Source organism: Bos grunniens, chromosome 5 (assembly GCF_055505025.1).
Source record: "Bos grunniens cultivar Pamir isolate PY7600 chromosome 5, Bosgru_T2T1.0, whole genome shotgun sequence".
NCBI classification, from domain to species: Eukaryota; Metazoa; Chordata; class Mammalia; order Artiodactyla; family Bovidae; genus Bos; species Bos grunniens.
Window position 1 is genome coordinate 15340709 of NC_141169.1, and position 13313 is coordinate 15354021.

The window sequence follows — 13313 nt, forward strand, 5'->3', positions numbered from 1 at the left end:
GCCATCGCAGTCTGGTACTCTCCGCCTCTGCCCCTGACCTCGGAGGTGGGGTAACTCCTCTTGGCCGCCGCCCTTCGGGCATGGGGTCCTCCCAGCTTCTGCCCCTGACCTCGGACATGGGGTGGCTCCTCTCGACCGTGCTTTAGCGCGCCCGTCGCAGCCGCCTGCGCTTTAGCGTTCTACTAAAGATTGATAAATTTTAAAAGCTGTAAAGACAAAGGTAACTGTATTTATTGTACTAATTTTCAAGTCTTTATGAAAAACAAAACTGCATCAAAGCATACTGTTCACTGTTCCTAAAAATATCTCATTAACTTAAATTCACATCTCTTTCATGGGCCACATTTAAGCTTAAACTAACATTTCAGTCTTTCATTCTTTTTTTCACACTTCTTTTTCACCAGTAGTATCTTTTTATCGCATATTTGCAGCAAGAATGTAAAGAATGTTACATTTGTTCACCACAATAATATCATAACTGATGAAAACATTTAAATGAATTAACATTTGTCATCATGCTATTTTATTAAAATAACCATGAGCACTTATCATAAAACATGTTAGATTTCATAAGTTTTAATCACAGAAGACTTAATGAACATGATAACTGAACAAAATTGGAAATTTTCAGAAAGCTTCCACAAATCTTCATTTAGGAAACTAATCAAAGAATGTTTACTGAGTACTTTGTACAGTTATGGTAGAGTAATATATGGAATTTGCTCTCTATACTCAAGCAATTCACCATCCATGTATAAGATAATGCAAATATGCCTGAAATGAGCAGTAATGTTCTTTTGAGTAATGTTTTGAGTAAGTGTTTTAGCATTATGTGACTATTTTGACTGTCATCTCTAGCTGAGTTCTTATAAGACCAAATTAAAACATTGTTAACAGAAACAGACTACTTATATTTTCTCTGCTTTACCTCCCTGATGTATTAATAAACCATCTATTTCTCACCTGTATTATTCCCATTGCCTCCTAACTTGTTGACATAATACTAGACTTGTTACTCTATATTTCATTTCTAATAGTAGTTGAAATAATACTTAGAGGATGGAAGTCAGATCCTGTCACTCCTATGCTTTAAAAAACTGAGATGGCTCCCCATTTCATTAATGGTAGAGTCAAATTCCATACGAAGTGAAGTGAAGTGAAGTTGCTCAGGCGTGTCCGACTCTTTGCGACCCCGTGGACTGTAGCCCACCAGGCTCCTCTGTCCATGGGATTCTCCAGGCAAGAACACTGGAGTGGGTTGCCATTTCCTTCTCCAAAGTCTTCCATGATCTTCTGTCCACCTCTTAACACTCTGCACAAGCTTATGTACAGGTCTCCGTTGTCTATGCCCTTTGTTCATTCCGATTCTGCCATGCTGGCTTCCTTCTTGCCTCAAATACCTCAAGTGTGCTCCACCCTTAACGGGGACTTCGCAGTGGCTGTTCCCTCTGTCTGGAACACTCTTAACTTCAAATATCTGCAAGTCAGATGGCCTAATCACCACCTCTGCTCCAGTATCCTTGACAATTCTCTCTTAAATTTTGTCTTACTCTTCAGCTCCAGCACTCTCAAGTCTCTTTACTCTGCTCTAGTTATTGTTATTGTTATGGGAGAAGGCAATGGCACCCCACTCCAGTACTCTTGCCTGGCAAATTCCATGGATGGAAGAGCCTGGAAGGCTGCAGTCCATGGGGTCGCTAACAATTGGACACGACTGAGCGACTTCACTTTCACTTTTCACTTTCATGCATTGGAGAAGGCAATGGCAACCCACTCCAGTGTTCTTGCCTGGAGAGTCCCAGGGACGGGGGAGCCTGGTGGGCTGCAGTCTGTGGGGCTGCACAGAGTCGGACACGACTGAAGCGACTTAGCAGCAGCAGCAGCAGTTATTGTTATTGCATTCTAATAAACTGTAATTATTTCATTATTTATTATGTTTATCTTTTTTTCTTTTTGTGCCCATGAACCTAAAGGTCCTTTGCATTGCCCACTGGTATACCTCAAGCGTGTAGAGTAGTGCAGGACTCAAAGTGGGCACTTAATAGAAGTGTGTGATGTAAATAAATGACCGTGGGAACAAATAGCAAATGCTAGGGTCTTATTTTTCCTAAATGTGCAATTTCTATTAAAATGAAAGCTACGACTGAAGCTATTTGGCAGCAGCAGCAGTTATATTGTATTTAGATTTTTATTTTTTATTATCTTATTTCCAATCACGAGCTTTTTCTGGAAAAACTGAAGTACCATCACCCATGCATGTAGAATAAGCAAAAAAAAAAAAATATTAGAAAAATTATCAAGAATCTTCTCTTTATTATTATTGATCAAATATAGTAGTTCAAAGTTAAAATCTAATTATTTGGGACACTTGCTATTTAAAAGAATATATCCCTTGTCATGCTAAGTTATTAGTCAGATCATTCAACAGGCAGATCAAAGTCTGAGCTGTGGGCCACTTTCAGAAAGGGGATACCATATGTAGGTTTAGGGGGAAAAAAGATTAAGTAGATTCTCCCCTTTGATGAGATCAGACCTCTGCACACTTGCTTTATTCCCATTGCTCTTCCCCTGGTGCTGACACTCTTTTCCCTGCCAGAATATATAGATATGTGCTTAAGGGTACACACAGAATTATGTGAAATTCATCCTTATGTTAACTAAAGCTCTACTTATCTTCTACAGAAAAAGAGAACATATTGGAATGCTAATCTGGTAAATAATTTTATATCTAATCTCATTGGTTTTCATACAAATGTTTCAAAATTCTCAAACATTGGTTCTTTGCCTACCTGTAACTACAAGGTAGTGATACAGAGTAGATGCAAAAGCAGCACTCGATTTTGACATGGAATAAATATTTGCTAGAAGAACATAGGAGGGTGTTGGATTCAATTACTACATACTGGCAACTGACTTGAACTTGATTTATTTATTCATTCATTCATTTGTTCAACAGTTACTGAACTCCATGCCCCACAGTGTATTGTATAACTTGGTTCAGAGGTAAGACCTGGTCTTTGCTTTAAAAATGGAATGCAATTATCAGCTAGTGAGAGATGGAAAGATTTTTTTAAAAAATAGGATGCAATGTATGAATTTCCCTGGACATGCAAACATATGCAAAACTTCCATAGAATAAATAGAATGAAAATTTCTTCCTTCTGAAACTAAGTAGCCAGTATTCACTTGTGTTAGTCTCTCAGTCCAACCAACCATTGATGGCATCACTGACTCAATGGACATGAGTTTGGGTAAACTCCGGGAGTTGGTGATGGACAGGGAGGCCTGGTGGGCTGTGGTTCACGGGGTTGCAAAGAGTCGGACACGACTGAGCGACCGAACTGAACTGAACTGAGCCTCAGTCATGCCCCACTCTGTGGCCCATGAACTTCAGCCCACCAGGCTCCTCTGTCCATGAGATTTTCCAGGCAAGGAAACTGGAGTGGTTTGCCATTTCCTTCTCCAGGGGATCTTCCTGACCCAGGGATCGAACCTGGGTCTTCTGCACTGCAGGCAGATTCTTTACCAACTGAGCTACCAGCTGCTGCTGCTGCTGCTGCTGCTAAGTCACTTCAGTCGTGTCCAACTCTGTGTGATCCCATAGACGGCAGCCCACCAGGCTCCCCCATCCCTGAGATTCTCCAAGCAAGAAGACTGGAGTGGGTTGCCATTTCCTTCTCCAATGTATGAAAGTGAAAAAATGAAAGTGAAGTCGCTTAGTCGTGTCCAACTCTTAGAGACCCCATGGACTGCAGCCCACCAGGCTCCTCCATCCATGGGATTTTCCAGGCAAGAGTACTGGAGTGGAGTGCCATTGCCTTCTCCAGGGAAGCCCCATATTCAGTAAAACTTAGCTTAATCAGTTCCCTATTTTGAGCATTCTATGATTTTGATTGTGTAATATCTTTATTTATTTATTTTTTTTTTGCCTTAAAATTACACAAGAATGTGCATTTATATGGAGAAGGAAATAGCAACCCTCTCCAGTATTCTTGCCTGAAAAATCCTATGGACAGACGAGCCTGGCAGGTTGTAGTCCATGGGGTCTCAGAGTTGGTTATGACTGAGCGACTTAAGCATGCATGTGCATGTGCATTTAGAAATGAAATCCCCATGGTGATATCCACATGGCATTTCTGGAATATACAACTAATTATGTTTCTCTGTGCTTAAAGCCCTCCAGTACCCTCTCCCCCCTGCCACTGAGGACAGAGCCTTTCATGACTCAGGCCAAGCCTTTACCTCTCATGTTCTGCCTTCACATTTTGCTTTTCTAAAATCAGCCTTCTCAATTTTCCTTGCACTGCACTACTGTTTGATTCAACAATGTGGAGCTTCTTATATCGTCCTCAAAATCAAACTATGATTTTTTATGCTTTGGAATATTTTTTGCGCTGTTTACCATGCCTAGAATACCATCACAACTTTTCCCTCTGTTAAACTCTGCTGCTGCTGCTGCTAAGTCGCTTCAGTCGTGTCCGACTCTGTGCGACCCCATAGATGGCAGCCCACCGGGCTCCCCTGTCCCTGGGATTCTCCAAGCAAGAACACTGGAGTGGGTTGCCATTTCTTTCTCCAATGCATGAAAGTGAAAAATAAAGTGAAGTTGCTCAGTCGTGTCCGACTCCTAGTGACCCCATGGACTGTAGCCTACCAGGCCCCTCCATCCACGGGATTTTCCAGGCAAGAGTACTGGAGTGGGTTGCCATTGCCTTCTCCCTATTAAACTCTACCTGTCCTTTAAAACTTCTTATATCCACATTCTGTGAAGCCTTCCCTGAGAACTGTTCAGTTCAGTCGCTCAGTCGTGTCCGACTCTTTGCAACCCTATGAATCGCAGCACGAGAGGCCTCCCTGTCCATCACCAACTCCTGGAGTTCACTCATGAGGCCTGTTACCCACTGCTAATTGTACCCTCAGAATTGCATTTAAGTTTTCCTTTGTTACTTTTTTGGTGGTGAGCACTCTAGTGTATAAAGAAGTAGAAATAGAATATTGTACACGTGAAACTTACATAATGTTTCAAGAAAATGTTTCCTCAATACAAAATAAAATTTTAGAAAGTTTTCTTTTTGCATTTCCTTTGGTTACATGTTAAATGTTTGCTGATTTCATTCTGTCTCTACCTGGCTGGAGCACTTTGAGATAAGAGACATAACATTCATTTATATTTCCATTTTATCTCTCACAGTATTGGTGATAGTAGTTGTTCATAAATATTAATTAATTAAAATGAGTTTAATTTGGCCATTTTAAAAGTTACTGGGTTTTTTTTTTTTTTTTGGTTTGTGCCAAATGGAAATGTTTTTTAAGAATCTACAGTTTGCCTCTCAATAAGAACTAATTGGTCAGATTTTCCTAGCACAAACTAATCCATGATGTTATATTAGATTTATGTTAAAACTACATTAATACATTAAGATTACTCTTCAAAACAGGAAGCACACCTCAAAGGATATGATCTCAGTATAGCTAACTTATTTTTTAAGCTCACAACCTCGACATTGAAATATGTTATAGACAGCTGACTCTTTTATTATATTTTCGCTTGGAACCACTTTTTAAAACTATCAACATTTATCTAACTTTCATTCACACCTCCAGGTCCGGGAACTATGTATCTTTTTTCCCAATAGAGTAATTACTAGTTAACTATATGAAACTTATGCATTTTTAAATGGTGGAGACTCAATCTGACAAAGAAAATTGGTTATTTTAAAAGGGAAACATTTCTATTTATTAGAAAGTGATATGGATACTGTAAATGGCATTTCAGGTCAGGTACCAATTATTTCAGATGGAAAGGGAAATGTAAAGAATTCAGTAATATTACAATGAAAGTTCATACTGGCGCTCCCTGTCTATTGGCGTGTCTCAGTGTATCACATTTCAACCTCACTGAAATAACACATCGGTCCAGGTTTGTGTATCTAACTTTTGAGAAATCATAATATCCATAATGATTGCTGGATATTATTTGAATTATTTATTAATATTTGGGTAATTTACCTGTCATTGAGAAATATTTTTATTCTCATTAAGTCATCCTGGCAAAAAAATAAAATAAAAATAATGATTAAATTAGAATATTTATTTATATGCCAGAAAGCTTCTCTAGTCATCACAGTGATTTGTCTGTATGAGAATGGGGAAGATACATTTTAAGGAAGAATTATGTCCTGAAGGTCTGCGCATTTTAAAATTTGGAAAAAGAAATCCTAATGTTCCTAAGTCATAGGCTAATTTTTAAAAATATAAATAAATAAAATTAGGATACTAGTAACATACAAAAGCTATAGTTGAGTAGCAGTGTCATCAGCACCAAATCATAAAGACAGAGGAGTCAGCTCTAAAATAAACTTGGAGGTGATTTATTCCACACTAGTTTAGTTTGGAAACTTATTTATAAAGCTGGTAGAAATTATAACTTTTAATATACTTTTAACTCACCAAAGGACACATATGGACCTATGATAAAGGAATAGCAAATATCAGGACACCTTCTACCTTTAAAAGTAGTCATCTGTGTTCTTGGAATTGAAAGCAATGTTTTGTGACAGTGAACGTGTGGTTGGAAATGAAAACAGAGGACTGTGTTAAAAAGCCAGTTTCACTAATCAACATAATAGTACTAAGTACCGTCTGGATCCTGTGATTCTGTACTGTGTTAATATCATGACCTCTAAAGCTTCCTTCATTTGCATCTTCAATTCTCATCCTTTATCAGTCAATTCCAAGAAGACCTCTTGCATACTCTGTGTTCCTAACCTCATGTTCTAAACCTCAACTAGAGTGATTTTATGATCCAATCCTCAATACTGTTACTGCCTAAATCTGGACACTGGACAATTTTATACACAGATGTTTATAGATGGTGCAACATGGAGATATTATTTATCTGAAAAACACAACAGTAAAAGATTGATATAATATCCAACCTTGTTACCAGCTTTTAAGTCAGTATTAGAAAGTACACATCTTATATACCAACATAGGTCTCCATATCCACGCTGCAAATACATCAGAGTCACTCTGGTTGGAATATGCATTGTCCATTAGAAATATATGCATGTGTGCATGTGAGCTCAGTCATGTCTGACTCTTTGTGACCCTATAGACTGAAGTTCACCAGTCTCCTCTGTTCATGGAATTTTCCAAGCAAGAATACCCGAGTGGGTAGTCATTCCCTTCTCTAGGGGATCTTGCAAACCCAGGAATCAAACCCAAGCCTCTTGTGTCTCCTATGGCTTCTTCACCAGTTGAGCCACTGACTTTGTGAATGATATTTGATGAAAACAAATTAGGTGAATAATAACTACCCAGGGATAAGGGATGTGGAGAAACATTGTTATAAATTTGTTGTCAAGTCTGGTATAAATTAAAAGATAGATTTATTAACAATACTTGCCTAGTGCCTTTTGCCATGGTTATTTGTAGTGAAGATCTCCAAACATATTTACATGACCTACTCAGTTTAGTTCAGTTCAGTCGTTCAGTTGTGTCAGACTTCTTTGCAACCCCATGAATCACAGCACGCCAGGCCTCCCTGTCCATCATCAACTCCCGGAGTTCACCCAGACTCACATCCATCAAGTCAGTGATGGCATCCAGCCATCTCATCCTCTGTCGTCCCCTTCTCCTCCTGCCCCCAATCCGTCCCAGCATCAGAGTCTTTTCCAATGAGTCAACTCTTCGCATGAGGTGGCCAAAGTACTGGAGTTTCAGCTTTAGCATCATTCCTTCCAAAGAAATCCCAGGGCTGATCACCTTCAAAATGGACTGGTTGGATCTCCTTGCAGTCCAAGGGACTCTCAAGAGTCTTCTCCAACACCACAGTTCAACAGCATCAATTCTTCAGCGCTCAGCCTTCTTCAACAGTCCAAATCTCATATCCATACATGACCACAGGAGAAACCATAACCTTGACTAGACGAAACTTTGTCTCTGCTTTTGAATATGCTATCTGGGTTGGTCATAACTTTCCTTCCAAGGAATAAGCGTCTTTTAATTTCATGGTTGCAGTCACCATCTGTAGTGATTTTGGAGCGCCAAAAAATAAAGTCTGACAGTGTTTCTACTGTTTCCCCATCTATTTCCCATGAAGTGATGGGACCAGATGCCATGATCTTTGTTTTCTGAGTGTTGAGCTTTAAGCCAACTTTTTCACTCTCCACTTTCACTTTCATCAAGAGGCTTTTTAGTTCCTCTTCACTTTCTGCCATAAGGGTGGTGTCATCTGCATATCTGAGGTTATTGATATTTCTCCTGGCAATCTTGATTCCAGCTTGCGTTTCTTCCAGCCCAGCGTTTCTCATGATGTACTCTGCATATAAGTTAAATAAGCAGGGTGACAATATACAGCCTTGACGTATTCCTTTTCCTATTTGGAACCAGTCTGTTGTTCCACGTCCAGTTCTAACTGTTGCTTCCTGACCTGCATACAGATTTCTCAAGAGGCAGATCAGGTGGTCTGGCATTCCCATCTCTTTCAGAATTTTCCACAGTTGATTGTGATCCACACAGTCAAAGGCTTTGGCATAGTCAATAAAGCAGAAATAGATGTTTTTCTGGAACTCTCTTGCTTTTTCCATGATCCAGCGGTTGTTGGCAATTTGGTCTCTGGTTCCTCTGCATTTTCTAAAACCAGATTGAACATCAGGAAGTTCACACTTAACATATTGCTGAAGCCTGGCTTGGAGAAGTTTGAGCATTACTTTACTAGCATGTGAGATGAGTGCAATTGTGCAGTAGTTTGAGCATTCTTTGGCATTGCCTTTCTTTGGGATTGGAATGAAAACTGACCCTTTCCAGTCCTGTGGCCACTGCTGAGTTTTCCAAATTTGCTGGCATATTGAGTACAGCACTTTCACAGCATATCTTTCAGGATTTGAAATAGCTCAATTGGCATTCCATCACCTCCACTAGCTTTGTTCGTAGTGATGCTTTCTAAGGCCCACTTGACTTCACATTCCAGGATGTCTGGCTCTAGGTCAGTGATCACACCATCGTGATTATCTGGGTCGTGAAGATCTTTTTTGTACAGTTCTTCTGTGTATTCTTGCCATCTCTTAATATCTTCTGCTTCTGTTAGGTCCATACCATTTCTGTCCTTTATCGAGCCCATCTTTGCATGAAATATTCCCTTGGTATCTCTAATTTTCTTGAAGAGATTTCTAGGCTTTCCCATTCTGTTGTTTTCCTCTCTTTCTTTGCATTGATTGCTGAAGAAGGCTTGCTTATCTCTTCTTGCTATTCTTTGGAACTCTTTATTCAGATGCTTATATCTTTCCTTTTCTCCTTTGCTTTTCGCTTCTCTTCTTTTCACAGCTATTTGTAAGGCCTCCCCAGACAGGCATTTTGCTTTTTTGCATTTCTTTTCTATGGGGATGGTCTTGATCCCTGTCTCCTGTAGAATGTCACGAACCTCATTCCATAGTTCATCAGACACTCTATCTATCAGATCTAGGCCTTTAAATCTATTTCTCACTGACACTGTATAATCATAAGGGATTTGATTTAGGTCATACCTGAATAGTCTAGTGGTTTTCCCTACTTTCTTCAATTTAAGTCTGAATTTCAAAATAAGGAGCTCATGATCTGAGCCACAGTCAGCTCCTGGTCTTATTTTTGCTGACTGTATAGAGCTTCTCCATCTTTGGCTGCAAAGAATATAATCAATCTGATTTCCGTGTTGACCATCTGCTGATGTCCATGTATAGAGTCTTCTCTTGTGTTGTTGGAAGAGGGTGTTTGTTATGACCAGTACATTTTCTTAGCAAAACTCTATTAGTCTTTGCCCTGCTTCATTCCGTATTCCAAGGCCAAATTTGCCTGTTACTCCAGGTGTTTCTTGACTTCCTACTTTTGCATTCCAGTCCCCTATAGTGAAAAGGACATCTTTTTGGGGTATTAGTTCTAAAAGGTCTTGTAGGTCTTCATAGAACCATTCAACTTCAGCTTCTTCAGCGTTACTGGTTGGGGCATAGACTTGGATTACTGTGATATTGAATGGTTTGCCTTGGAAAGAAACAGAGATCATTCTGTCGTTTTTGAGATTGCATCCAAGTACTGCATTTCGGACTCTTTTGTTGACCATGATGGCCTCTCCATTTCTTCTGAGGGATTCCTGCCCACAGTAGTAGATATAATGGTCATCTGAGTTAAATTCACCCATTCCAGTGCATTTCAGTTCGCTGATTCCTAGAATGTCGACATTCACTCTTGCCGTCTCTTGTTTGACCACTTCCAATTTGCCTTGATTCATGGACCTGACATTCCAGGTTCCCATGCAATATTGCTCTTTACAGCATCGGACCTTGCTTCTATCACCAGTCACATCCACAGCTGGGTATTCTTTTTGCTTTGACTCCATCCCTTCATTCTTTCTGGAGTCATTTCTCCACTGATCTCCAGTAGCATATTGGGCACCTACTGACCTGGGGAGCTCCTCTTTCAGTATCCTATCATTTTGCCTTTTCATACTGTTCACGGGTTTCTCAAGGCAAGAATACTGAAGTGGTTTGTCATTCCCTTCTCCAGTGGACCACATTCTGTCAGATCTCTCCACCATGACCCGCCCGTCTTGGGTTGCCCCATGGGCATGGCTTAATTTCATTGAGTTAGACAAGGCTGTGGTCCTAGTGTGATTAGATTGACTAGTTTTCTGTGAGTATGGTTTCAGTGTGTCTGCCCTATGATGCCCTCTTGCAACACCAACCGTCTTACTTGGGTTTCTCTTACCTTTGGCGTGGGGTATCTCTTCACGGCTGCACCTACTGCTAGGGCCTTAATCCAGTATTGTACTAAAGCAGCCAAATGTGTTCTCTATACATCGATGCTGGAAATATGGAAAATATTTATAAACATGGTGAAAGTATGATATCCTTCCTGATACAACATCAAAAAATTGGCAAATACAGTTGTAATTTTAATTTTGAAAATCAGGCAACTCTTAAATCATGTACTTAAAATCCATTGCTAAGAATGTTAGGGTTTGTAGAATACTTTGTATAATCAAAAATGCAAACTGATCAAATGAGCACACCATAAAACCAAGTAAAACAATCTATCCATACAGTATCTTTCCATGTTTATATCATTTATATTGTATGTTACATTTGAAATAATTGACCACATGAGGAAGTGAAAAATATTACTGCAATATACATAACATAGACTTAAAATAGAGTGATATTTTGTTTGTCAGATTGTGCTGATACTTTTTTCAGTTTAGAAATATCTTTAATTTTTTTAATTAAGGCATAAACACAACCTAAAAAATCTGATACACAATTATTTTAAAATACAAGTCATTTCTTCTAGGCAAATTAGTATAAGTTCAGAAAGTTCAACCAAATTTTAGAAAGGATTAAAGCCATAGTTGACTAAAATTAGTTTAATATTCATATCCTATTATTTGGCATTTATATGAAACGAATTTAAGATTTCTAAATGGTTTGAAATGTTCAAACATTCTTATGGTATGGTTCGTATAATTCTAAGATATGTCCTTTTCAGCTTAATGTATGCTTGATATTATGAAACATTTATTTATAGTAATAGAAATCCACTCCTTTATTTATTCATCTATTTTGATATTATAAAGCAATTATTTATAGTAATAGAAATCCATTCCTTTATTTATTCATCTATTAAGCTCATATTTCTTCATTGCCTTCTTTTGCCCTACACTGAATTGTTTTTAGGAATGTGATATATAGTAAGTATCTGGCTCTTTTACTCTAGAAAGTATAAATTTCTTTGCGAAAAAGGACCATTTTTTATACCATGTGTTTCTGGTACCACAGAGTTTGAGTGCAAGATCAGATCAACAACAAAAATACTTCATTCCTTTAACTAGCTGATTTTGTTTTTAGGGTTTGATACAGATTCTAAGAGGGAGTGCAGAGAACATCTCTCTCTCTCTCTTCTCCTCCCCACCCCTTACCCTTTACTCTCTCTTTCTTCATAGATGTTGTAAACTTGAAATTGCTGTCTTTAATAACTGGGAAAGCCTGCTTCAGAATGAATTCTATCTACACAGGGGTAAGTTTAGACAAGATGTGCACAAAGCAGTTACATCCACTGGAAGTCAGACAATATATAGAGTTCAGTCAAATTTGAACCTGATTTTGAGCAAAAAATGGAATATCAATAGCTATAGATGAACAAGAATTATATTTCAAGCCTGTTGTTCAGTTGCTCAGTCATGTTTGACTCTTTGCGACCCCATGGACTACAGCACACCAGGCTTCACTGTCCATTAGCTCCTAGTTTGCTCAAATTCATGTCCATTGAGTCAGTAATGCCATTCAACCATCTCATCGTCTGTCATCCCCTCCTCCTCCTGCCCTCAATCTTTCCCAGCATTGATGTCTTTTCCAGTGAGTCGGCTCTTCACATCATGTGCTCAGAGTACTGGAGCTTCAGCTTTAGCATCAGTCCTTCCAGTGAATATTCAGGACTGGTTTCCTTTAGGAATGACTAGTGTGATCTCCTTGCTGTCCAAGGGGCCCTCAAAAGTATTCTCCAACACCAGAGTTCAAAAACATCAGTTCTTCGGTGCTTGGCCTTCTTTATGGTCCAACTCACATCTGTATATGACTACTGGAAAAACATTTTAAACTATACAGACTTTTGTTGGCAAACTGATGTCTCTGCTTTTTAATATGCTGTCTAGGTTGGTCATAGCTTTCCTTACAAGGAACAAGCGTCTTTTAATTTCATGGCCGCAATCACCAGCTGCAATGCTTTTGGGAACCAAGAAAAAAAAGTCTGTCACTGTTTACATTTTTTCCCTGTCTATTTGCTATAAAGTAATGGGACCGGATGGCACTTAGTTTTTTAAAAGTTGAGTTTTAAGCCAGCTTTTTCCTTCCCTCCTACATTTCTCTCTTCCTTCCCTCCTGCTTTCCTTCCTTCTCTCTCTTTTTTTTCCTTTCCTTTCTTCATTCCCTTCCTTTCTCTCTCCCTTTCTTCCTACTTTAAGCATTTTGAAAACAACAACTATAAACGATAATGCATATTGAGAATAAAGATGAAGACTCCCTATCCTTTAGGACCAGAGGGTCAAAATGTGCTACATTTACATTTCTTTTATGGAAGTGAAAATTATTTTTACAAAAAACCCAACATTTTTCTGTCCTTCTAATAATTCAGATAATAAAGCAATTCTAGAAATATATACGTTTTTAAAAGAATACACTTTATAGAAGGTGGTTCTAAATCCTTAAAGTATGTCAAGAGAGCATAAATTATAAATTGCCTTAACTTTATTTGAACATAATAACTTAAATAAAAAAGTAGAAGAAAAA

General features: G+C 38.7%; 1 long non-coding RNA gene across 1 annotated transcript in view; it reads left to right on the forward strand.

Moving 5' to 3' along the window:
- The window catches only part of LOC147371341 (uncharacterized), a 40480-nt gene extending 28431 nt beyond the window's left edge, over positions 1–12049 (forward strand). Inside the window, exon 3 of the long non-coding RNA XR_015164769.1 lies at positions 11972–12049. This is a non-coding gene — a long non-coding RNA (uncharacterized LOC147371341). The remainder of the gene's footprint in view (positions 1–11971) is intronic.
- Positions 12050–13313: the final 1264 nt, after the last annotated feature.